We start from the raw sequence: 9,336 nt of genomic DNA, 5'->3' as shown, positions 1-9,336 counted from the left end.
TGATTTATTTAAAAACATTCACAAATGATTTATAAAAATTTGTAGCATAATTGATTTGCAGGTTAATGTCATTGGAGCAATGCTTTGCTCAAAGTACATTTTGTCTATTTTTTCATTTAGTTCCTTAGAGAGAGAGGTGGAGGGAGTGGGATGGACCAAGAGAAAACAATGACTAATAGGAGTTCCAACAAAAATAGAACGAACAAGAAAGTTGCATTATATTGTGCACTTACTGAAAAAACAGTCTTAATCATTTATTGTTTTTTACCTAGTATTATGTCATTAAAGTTATTCAACTGAAAATTTAGAAATAAGATGTCATGCATACCTGACTGGCTGCATTCAGGGCCCTTGTCGCCTCATAGAGATTGGCATATTTTTTGCAACAACAGCACCAAGAATAGTAGCAACCAATAGAATAGGCTTGCTTTCTCGTAGTAGTACAATAGGGCAAGCATTAAGTTTGTTAACATGCACAACACTAAAAAAAATAACAAAAAACTATTATTCTCAAAAGTAATCAGAGCAAGCTATCAGTCTTAAAAGACTAGTATTCAATTTACAACTCAAATTTGAAGCTTTTCACCAACTCTTAATTTTAAAATGAATAGAATAAATTAACCTTTTTATTATTTAGTTAATGTTATTTACTATTCTTTTAATTTTAATTTAAAATAACTTAATTTGAAATTTTTTACAAATAAATAACAATTTAAATTATTTCTTATATCCCTTAAAAATACTAATTTAATATTAAAATAAAATATTTGTTATTTCTTTTAATAAAATTATTTTGCGACACTTTAATAAAATGGAGAAAAAATAATTAAATTGATGTCTACGTCACTAAACATATAAACAACACCAACTATAGATAATTTTAACAAACATAATTTTTTGTTTACATTGATAGTTTCTTTTTCTCTTAATGTAGTTTATTTAAATATTGTGCAAATTGCAGATATCAGATAACCTCTCTCTGCCTCCATTTAATTCACGTAGAATCATTAGTCCACAAAGACATGAGATTGTTCGAAACTTTATGGTCAAAGACCTTGAGACTTTAAGTGTGAAGCCATTCCAATGGTGGAATCAATAACAAGTTGACAAGAAAATCAAAAATCGGAACCATCATTTATTTTTAGAGCTCTGAACTGTTGTAAGATCTCTGGGTTATGTACCTGGTGAAAATGCCAATCAACTTTATAAAGCTTTAGCAATTAATGCATAAAGCTTTATAAAGTTTACACAAGTCCTGAGTAGCAGCAGGACCTATTCCAAAGCTTTAGCAATTAATGCACATTGAGATAGTTGCTGCTCATAAAGCTCCTGGAATACTCGATATTTGGCATCATGATACTACTTCAACTTTGGGTCTTTTGATGCATGAATGACCTGAAAAAAGGTCAGGTTAATTACATTGAATCAAGTGGATATTAATAAAAAAATATATATATGACGACAGAGTAGAACAGTTTGCACAAGTCTTAATCCCAGGTTAGCAGCTACAGTCCTCTCAGTTTGCACCCTATTTTATTTTATATAGTAACATACAACTCCTATTGATTTTGAAATTAACGGGAGCCAATCCATGTACCGTTGACAACAAAATAAAAAGTTGTTACTAATAAAACATAACAAATAACTATTTAAAATATATTGACTAGTAAAGGCAGTGCTGAGTAGAAAAACAAATTAATGTAGTTTAAGGCTATGCAAAGGTGGTTTATTAATGTAATCAAACCTTCAACCAAATGACTAGACCCAGGCAGTGCTAAAATATGGTATAAGAAACAAAATGCAAGTGAAAATTCATTTAGGCAGTTTCTGCAACTTCTTCTCTATAATACACAGAACACCAAAACTTTCAAGTCTGCCATGGGTTGCCGAATTCTACCATCAACTTCAAGCCTCAATATTAAGCAAGGGCCTTTAGATTTATTTATTCACAACTGATCTATTAAATTCTGTACCATAATTGAGGTCAACGTCATTGAAGTAACACTTCCTTCAAAGTCCTTTTTGTCTATTTTTCTCATTTTTTTCTTAGGGAGGTGGAGGAAATGGGATGAACTAAGAGAAAACAATGACTAATAGGAATTCCAGCAAAAATAGAATGCACAAGAAAGGTGCATTATGTTTTTCACTCACTTAAAACCTCTCCACTAATCATTTATTATTTTGTACCTAGTTATATGTCATAAAAGTTATGAATTGACCTGAAGATTTAGAAACAAGAGCTCATGCATCCCTAACCGGCTGCATTCAGGGTCATCATGGCCTTATTGAGACCAGCATATTTTGTGGCAACAGCACCAAGAATAACAGCACCTAATACTCCTGGTAGTACAATAGGGCAAGCTGCACCTGTCATGAACAAGTAAGTATTAAGTTTGTTAACATGCACACAACACTAAAAATAATAGAAAAACTGTTATTCTCAAAAGTAGTCAGAGCAAGCTATCATAGTCTTACAATACTAAATTTAGTGCATGTTTCTTTAATTGTATTCATGTTCTAAAAGACAAATTTGTTGCAATCCCAACCTGCACAGTCCTCCTAACTCTGAAACTCACTATGAACCTGATATCAAGAAAAATTAAATTCAAAGAATCATGACATTTAGTGTTTTGGTCTAATTTTTATAATTTCAACACCCAAAGGATATTTCCATAATTTCTAGCTTTGCAAGGGGAATTTCTGTAATTTCTAGTTTTGCTGGAACAATAGTTAAAATTTATTCTAAAAGTCTTTATTTTATTTTAAGTGCGAATTCAAAGTTTAACTTAATTTAGTGGTGGTAGGATTAGTTTAGTTTATAAATATCTAGGCTTGTAACAATTATTATTGAGAGTTTTCCAAGTTTATTAACAAATATTTCTTGCTAATTGTTGGTTTAGAATTGTGTGTTTTAATTTTCTTTAGGTGTGAATCCTAAACCTTCTAAGTCTTGACTCTTAGAAGTTTTCTTGTCTTTTCTTTTCTATTCCTCTATTTCATATCAGAATTTATGCTAAATCAGATATGAAATTCAATCTTAACCTTTATTTTTTCAAGAAATCAACATGGAGCAGGTTTTCTAAATTCGTCCTACATCAAAACCTTACTGGTATGAACTATACAAGGTTCAATTTGAGGTTTCATGAACTATTCAAGCCACCAATTCAAGATTGAAAGACTTTCCTAGCAACGTTTATTCATAATAATTAATAACTAGTGAACATTAAGACTTCACCATACATTATATCAAACTGGGAAAAGAATAATGAGAAAAAATTACATTGGCAGCAATGAAACTTTACAAAGGCTATCCATTGATCAAAAGAATGCACTATAATTTTAAAATCAGTGGGAAAAATTTTAAGATGTGAACAGTATAAAGAGAACATAAAGATAAGTACCAATAATATCTGCATGTTCTTGAACAAACACACTTTCTTGAAAGGCCACTACATGCAAGCAGCACGTCACCTACAAGGGAAGAAGATATACAAGAATGAATAGGAAGTGTTTAAACAAATTACATATGGAGGTATAGCCATTATTCCACTGACTAAGAAACACATAGCTGAAATTATAAATAACTACATTATAAAACAAATATCATGATAACACAAATCAACTGAAAGTATGAGATGCAATTATATATTTAAACATAATATAAAACATGTCATTACAGAAAAAAATGCGTGAAGATTAAAAGCAATGCTTCTTACTTTGTGACCATGAGCATTGCAATGCTCCACAATATGGTGTGTACTGTATGCGATACCCTGAATGGCAGTAAGGTATGAAAGAGCCAATTGTTTATCACTAATGTAAAGTGCCATGCCACAAATAATTCCCTTTGCCTTTGCATATGCAACAGAAGACCTGTAGCATAAAGAATTTAACAGCTCAATGATTAATAAAAAAATTAGGCACTATAACCTGAAAAGGCCTTATCTTCACTAATCGTTTACCTGTTTCCATGAAATTCGGGAAGGACATGTACATCTTGTGTTAAAGCAGCAAATGCAGCGTTTAGGTCATCCATTATAGTCCTCAAAATATTGTTCAATTGTTTGAACAATGAAATGTCTGGAAGATAAGGATAAGTAATATAGGATCAAACATGGTTATTAAACGCGCATACTTAGGTGTATGCTTAAGAGACATGACGTGCAAAAGAGAAGAAAATAAAAGAATAGAACTTTTGAAAGAAATTAAAATTTTAGTCTGAAAGAAATTAAAATTTTAGACAGACGTATATATATTTATATAATCAAGAAGAGGAACACTCTCCATGATCCCCATACCACCAGCATAAGCATAAATCAGTGAAGTCCTGACAGGAGTTCCAGCTTCAGGACCTAGTTCCTAAACATATAGGCAAATACTTGAAATAAACAATATAGAAATGTCCCGTAAGTTTATGGTTGATAATAATAGATCCACTTTGCAAAGCCTAGAAAAAGGTTATGTGCCAAAATATTAGCATCTAATCAAATGCGGCTTGGTCAATGGACCCCAACGAAGCACCATCTGAAATCAATGTGAATTATTCAGTATAAAATTTATTGCCTTAGCAGCTGTAAGAGTCAAACCAGAACCCAGAGAATGACCAGGAAAAGCTACACTTCATCATGTTTGATGTCAGGTAAAAAGAAGAGTAAAATATCGGTAAATGCAGAACTAAAATGATATGTTAAAAACCAACAACATTATGCTTTGCTTTTTTTTTATAGATGCAGAACTATGTTTCAAATTGTATAACAAATAAACTTTATCAATGCATCATAAAAGAAGAAAGTGCTATAATCGGATAAATCATGGAGGGGAGGGTGTACTCTATTGCTATATTCATTCAATATAAGAATGTATAAGTGACACAACTTGGAAATCAGTCTTAACATAAAAAGTTCTAAAAAACACTTTCCTTTATGTTGATGGCAGGTTTTAAATAAAGTATTATGAAATTGATATCAAAACCAGTGCAATAATAAAAGATCTATTCATAATGTATCAGACTGAACTTTCAACTTAAACTAAGGGCTTAAATCCCATAAATTCTTGTATCGAAGATTGTCAGATATTCATTCAATTAAGGGGTAATTGCAATTTTCCAAACTAGAAAGCAATCTAAAGAAACAAGGAAGATCCCTAATTCTAGTTTAGAAAATTCTCTCCGAATAGTCCCAAGAAAAATGGCCATAAGTCAAGATTCGACCATTGGATCAAAGTGCCATTTTATACCCATAAACTACACAGACGGGAAATAACATACCCAAAAATCAACCATTCATGTATCGTAGAATTCGGCATATTAATTTTCAAATTTGACTGTCAAGAAAAAACTTAAAATAGAATTCAGGGCTTAAGCAAATAAATATTAAAATCAACCTTTAATTACAAACCAAAGCTCCCACCAGAAATGTATCAACAAATATATCACATACTAATCACATGGCATAAAAAAATAGATTTTCTCAAGCAATTAATCATCTAAAACTACTATTTACACATAATCAACAAACTGTCATCTATGATAGATTTCTGAGGCTCTACTCAAAATTGTCTCAAACAATTATAGGAAGCATTACTGCTACCATCTTTTCCAGATCACAAGGACATTGAGTCTAGTTTCATTTCTAATTGGTCTTATGCCATTTGGAAAAGTGAACAAGGAGGACTAAATAAAATATTGTAGATACGTCAATTTTTCAGGTCAGATTGTCCATGAAAATCTAATACTCAATTTTACTTCCAAAATAGCAGAATTAGGCCTTCCACAAAATAAATATTTTTAGAGGACGGATCAAAGTTTCTATAGGTTCAGATTTTGCCTCATTCGGAGTTGTGGAACCCTAGATAATGCTCAAACCAATGGACTGTCACACAGGAGATAAAAATCCGAAATTCCAATCAAATTCACACTTCGAAGGACCAACCTAAAGTTCACATAATTTGGCATTGCACCAATCTAACATCTCATGCCACAATACAAAAATCAAGCCATAAACACAAAATCAAACACAGCACAGTCAATAATCATCATTTAAAGTAACCCAAAGCCCTTACTCACTTCATGCAACTAAATAAAATTAAAAAGTAGCTACTAACCTAATCATGGAGATAGTAATAAAATAAGAAAATTAAGAAGTTATAATTAGCCCAACAATCATTCTCAAACAATGTAACTCTTGGAGTTGATAGTTTCAAACTCATCATCAGTTCTCCAATTTAAACTCTAAACAACCTTCGACATCGCTTGTGCCAACCCAATCCTTATGTACTTCAAGCTTCAATCTTCAAGCATCGACCAAATCCTACAAGCATCAATTTCCAATCCAATCATAATATCATATGCCCAAAATTACTAAACCCAACTCAAGCCAACAAGAAGTTAGTATCTTAAGCATGCTTAAAGAATAGTAGGAGAGCTATGGAGTTGGATTTAATCAAAAAAGCCTTACCATTGACATACAAAGTGATAATCAGAGGAAGAGGATGGTGAAAAAAAAAATTATAGAGAATATATAGCGAGAAAAGAAAATTAGAACATAAATGGTTACTTGAGATGTTAAATTTAAAAATAAAAAGAGATATTAACTAAAACTAAATTAGTATGTTCTAACTTACTCATACAAGAGGACATGTGTCTCTACAATATCCACTATCCATGCCATATTTTCACTTTAATCCTCCTATTAAATGAAAACTAAACTTTATTCTAAATAATTATCTAATAAAATAAATTCTTTATTCACTTTAATCCTCTACTATCCCACTATCAAGCTATAACCATTTATTATTAACAGAAAAAGTATTAACTCATATAATATCCTCCTCCTCCAAATTTTGTTATCTCATGAAAAATCACTTTAATCCTTAAATCTAAAATAAATTAACAATACACACTTAATTTATTTAAAATTCAAAAGTAAAAGTGTAAACTACTACAATTAAATTTCAATTATTTAATCATTTTCTCGTAAATAATCATTTAAAATAACAACTCTCATCAAAATAACCCTAACACCACGAAATTACTAAATGATAAAATTTAAATTGCTATAAATTTTAGTATAGTTTTTCATTTTCTCTTTGTTTTAAACTCGCATCACTGTGTCTGAGACCAACAACCAATATATTACTCGATGTATTTGACATGTGAATTTTATGATATATAAATGAACATGTGCGACTCAATACATATGCAGACTACTGAAAGTCCATCGGACACAAGGCTCAAGTTTAAAACTTGGAGAAAATGACAACGCTATTTGAAAACAGTTTTAATAATTTTTTCAATGCTTATAATATTTTTGAAGCTATATAGAAACATCTTTATATATAGGTTCATTTCACTTAGCATATATAGTTGTATACTTATTTAGGAATTATAGTTGTAATATTCCTCTATTTATTTCCTGTAATTATTCCTATATAGTTGACTTACCTTTCCTGTAATTATTCCTATATAGTTGACTACCTTAAATAGGTCTAGGTATCTTGTATAAATACCTTGAGATATATGGAATAAACATAAGAGTATTTTTCAGTCAATTATTATTTTGGTCTCAGAGCAAAAGAAAACTTTTTCCGCTGCCTTCTTTTGTTCAAACCCTAGCCGTCATCTAGCTACAATGTCTACTAAAACTAACAAGAGATTTCTGATAGTAAGAAACTCTCGACGGTGACCATTCATGAGACCTCTTCTCCAATCCATATTAAATTGGATGGTTCTAATTATCGTGTTTGGTCAAAGATTTTAGAGATACATATTGTTGGCAGGAAGAAGAAGGATTATATTACTGGAAGAAAGGTTGCACCTATAGAAGATGATCCGGGCTATGATGAATGGGAAGATGAAGATGCCCTTGTCAAGTCTTGGCTTATTAATTCCATGACTGATAATCTGATGTCGCATTTTGTTCAATGTGGGACATCTAAAGAAGTTTGGGATGCGGCTAAGAGGAACTATCTTAATGTTTCTGACTCTTCCCAAGTATATGAACTGATGAAGAGGTCATTTTAATTGCCCAGGGTGGTCGACCTCTCCTAGAATATTTCAATGAATTAAATTCAATTTACATGGAGCTTAATTATTGTAGGCCCAATGACATGACATGTGCTGCTGATATTGAGAAACAAAGAAAGCGTATTGCAGAGGATCGCATCTATATGTTTCTTGCAGATCTTGATCACAGTTTGGATCAAGTTAGTAGTCGTGTTTTGGCTACCTCCCCTTTACCAAACTTGGAAGAAGCCTACTCTTTAGTTCATCGTGAAGTGCAGAGACAAGTCACCATGGGAACAAAAAATCATTTTGAGGCTTCAGCTCCAATGATCCAAAAGAGCACCTCTCAGGTGGCTCCTTCTATTCCTGTGAATTCTACTACTTCCAATTCTCACTTCTGCACTCATTGCAATAGTACTAGGCATACATTAGATGTTTGTTGGAAGAAGCATGGCTATCCGGAGTGGTATAAACTTAAACAAGCTGAGAAGAAAAATAAGAAATATGCTCAGATTGCTGTTACTGACACTTCTCCACCTTCTGCTTCTCATGTCTCTCAATGGTCTCCTCAACAAGGTAATTCTAGTCTGACATATGTTTCTACCACTTCTAACACTTGGGTTATTGATTCAGGGGCTACTGACCATATGACTAGTAATTCTTCTATACTTGCCTCTCTAATGTCTTCACCTGTTAAGTCTGTACAGGTTGCTAATGGGACTTCTATGCCAATTACAGGAGTTAGGAATGTCTCAATTTCTCCTACATTCTCAATGTCATCTGTCTTACTTGCCCCTGATCTTTCTAACAGTCTTCTTTCCATTAGTAAGATTACCAAAAGTCTTAATTATTCTCCAATATTTTATTCTACTCATTGTGTATTTCAGGACAAACGTACGAAGATGACGATTGGCATTGGTAAGAAAAGAGAGGTCTTTTTTACTTAGAGGGGGCTATATAATTTAAATCTGAACCTAGCTATGGTTTTCAAGTAGAGAGAGAGTCGTTTGATAGAGAAAAGATTCTTTTATGGCATTGTCGTTTAGGGCATCCATCTTTTTCTTATTTAGAGCGTTTATTTCCTAAATTGTTTCACAATGTTGCTATCTCTAGTCTAAGATGTGAACAATGCATTTATGCTAAAAACCATCATGTTCCTTTCAAAACTAGTTTCAATAAGAGTTCTATTCCTTTTTCATGTTTATACTAATGTGTGGGGTCCATTTTCTACTCCATTTGCCTCAGGCCATAATACTTTGTGTCTTTTATTGATGACTGCATTAGAGTGAGCTGGGTATATTTGATGAAATCTAAAAGTGATGTTATACAGTTGA

General features: G+C 32.0%; 1 pseudogene; it reads right to left on the bottom strand.

Moving 5' to 3' along the window:
* Positions 1-1,272: 1,272 nt before the first annotated feature.
* Positions 1,273-5,281, bottom strand: LOC125369033 (annotated as a pseudogene).
* Between the last annotated feature and the right edge of the window lie 4,055 nt (positions 5,282-9,336).

Source organism: Ricinus communis, unplaced genomic scaffold (genome assembly GCF_019578655.1).
Source record: "Ricinus communis isolate WT05 ecotype wild-type unplaced genomic scaffold, ASM1957865v1 Ctg55, whole genome shotgun sequence".
In the NCBI taxonomy this organism is placed as follows: domain Eukaryota; kingdom Viridiplantae; phylum Streptophyta; class Magnoliopsida; order Malpighiales; family Euphorbiaceae; genus Ricinus; species Ricinus communis.
This window is presented reverse-complemented; position numbering and strand designations above follow the sequence as displayed.